Source organism: Montipora foliosa, chromosome 3 (genome assembly GCF_036669935.1).
Source record: "Montipora foliosa isolate CH-2021 chromosome 3, ASM3666993v2, whole genome shotgun sequence".
NCBI classification, from domain to species: domain Eukaryota; kingdom Metazoa; phylum Cnidaria; class Anthozoa; order Scleractinia; family Acroporidae; genus Montipora; species Montipora foliosa.
Window position 1 is genome coordinate 56147080 of NC_090871.1, and position 2500 is coordinate 56149579.

Here is a 2500-nt window from a genome sequence, read left to right on the forward strand (position 1 = left end):
TCGTCCTCATGCGGGGGCAGAGACATTGCCACACTTTTTGTGCCTGCATTTGCCGTATCAGATACTTCAGCATTACCTTGACTGTATGGTGCGGCAATAGTTTTAGTTGGATCAACAATTCCTGCATGGACCTGGGTTGTTTGTACGTCATTTTGCAAGTCGAATTAACTCAGGAATGTAAAAGCGATACAAATAGATCTTTGTAAAGCCACAGATGATTAATTTGTTACATTTCATAAATGTCAACCAAACTTTTCAATACGGGCAAATAAATGGCCTCTAAGTAAAATAAAAGTAAAACAGAAAACCAGAATTTCCCCCTGAAGCGTCCCGTCTAAATTCCTTTGCCACCAAATAAACAGAATGCATATCAACGACTAGTCTGTATTGTTGAAAGAATTCCCCATTTTGACTTCGTCGCATGCCCATACTAACAATGACAGTAGTTCTAAGAACAGTTCAGATTGCTAAAAGTCGGATCAGTTTTTCCCAGGCATTCTCAGTTTCGCTCAAAGCTGCTCTAAGGTTCTCAAAGATCACTAGGTGCTGAGATGACCGGCATGTTGATGGGGATCAGTTTGAATGACCTTTATGTCGATCCCCGCTCTCGTGCAAAGTGTTTATTTGTAAAACAAATTAGAAAAAATGTATATAATTGTGTCTTTAATGTCAACAACTTACCTTTGGCTCCACAATCGAAAAAGATTTATTCAACAGCTCGATCCGTACGACCCGGGCCGTACGACCGCGACTACAATCACAAAGTTTGAACAGTCAAGATGCGATGATTCGGGCTCGACCTTGCACATTCAAGAGACAACAACTTACCTTTGGCTCCACAATCGAAAAAGATTTATTCAACAGCTCGATCCGTACGACCCGGGCCGTACGACCGCGACTACAATCACAAAGTTTGAACTGTCAAGATGCGATGATTCGGGCGCGACCTTGCACATTCAAGAGAAAATGACACATCTTAAGGGCTAGGTCCTTCGTCTCGTGTAGATTCGCGTCCGAAAAATCACGCTTCGCTCGCAAAAACATTTTCTCCCGGGATTCTCGTGAGGTGGAATTGTGGCAAGTCTACTCGCGACGCGCGATGAGAGAAATGAGTTAAGGGCTTCATTGAAACATGAGAGGGATGGTTGATTTCTTCAAACACGCACTGTTTATTTTATCATGCAAAATGGACTTATGTTCCAAACGTACGTACATTTTAAGACTCTAATACTTCTTTTCAAGTCTTTCTATCAATTTTTCTGACTCAACAATACACTTTCTAGCAGCTATTAATTGTTTTGAATAATCCCCTACCCCCCCCCCCCCCAATCCACGCGTAAAGTTACAGTCATATATCGTTGAAATGTATGCAAGCATAAATTTCCATGCACTAATGTGACACGGAAAACAAGAAACGGAGGGCATTTTATACCTCATGCGCTTACTGCGCATGAGTAATAATCGTCAGCCTCTAGCGCCACCTTAAAAGCATACAAACACTGGATTGACAAACAGCCACTAAGACAGGCCATCTGGGACTGTGTATTCCCACGCTGTCAAAATGAACAAAAATGCAATAAAATGTGGATACTTCGGATGATGTGGATAATGAAAGGAAGAGGCGTGCGACTTGATCCTGGCCTAAAAGAGCAAAAGTCAGTGCAAATACTTGCAAGACCCATGTCGCGAGCGAACTTGGCAAGTTGAAAACGTGTGCACTTATGTGAATCGGTTTGGCTGGGCCACTCCTTTAAGTTAGTAGACAGCAGCACTTTACATAAAGATCAACATGTCTATGCAAAAGGGAAAAAAAAAGACTGCCACTTCGAAACATCTTTGAGTCTCCTACAAAGGGGATGAAATAGCCCGTTTACGAGGCTATCTTAGGAGACTGAGAGTATTTTTTAAAAAAACTGAATTTTTTGTAGTTTCTTTCCATCTTTTCTCGTTCGTAAAAATTGACAATTCATCGAGAAAAAAAAACCTTTGCCTAAAATGCATGCAACAAGAGGCGATCCGCTAAAAGAAGAGATAGCTTCCATGATCCATGACATTGAGCTCTCTTGTTTCCATACCCTTTGCGAGATGTTACCAAATTTCAACGTTCTGGATTGCAGAACCTGATGCGTTGTTCATATGATACATACTGCAGTTAATTTGCGAAATACTTAATTTGAGGCACGTCTTCTGTTGAGCAACTTTCCTGTGAATACGTTAATATCGCTAGAGTTATTTAAAATTTCCGAGGCAGCGTTTACAATATTTCACCCTATTTTGGATCAGGAGCCCAAACTTAAGACCCGCTGAACGTCGCATACCTGTATAGGGCCTGTGACGGAAAATACGGCGCCCCATCCTCTGAGACCAAGGGGCAGATAATTGATATTTGGGGTGATAGAGAGTCATGGTGGGTGGGATTTGACCTTTCTTTCCCTTCTCCCCGCCCCGCACTCGTTTGGCTCTCTCTCGCTGGGTCTCGCAGGGGACCACGAACTTAGTC

General features: G+C 42.4%; 1 protein-coding gene across 2 annotated transcripts in view; it reads left to right on the top strand.

Moving 5' to 3' along the window:
• The window catches only part of LOC137997744 (uncharacterized), a 36120-nt gene that overhangs the window by 28573 nt on the left and 5047 nt on the right, over positions 1-2500 (top strand). The window lies entirely within an intron of this gene.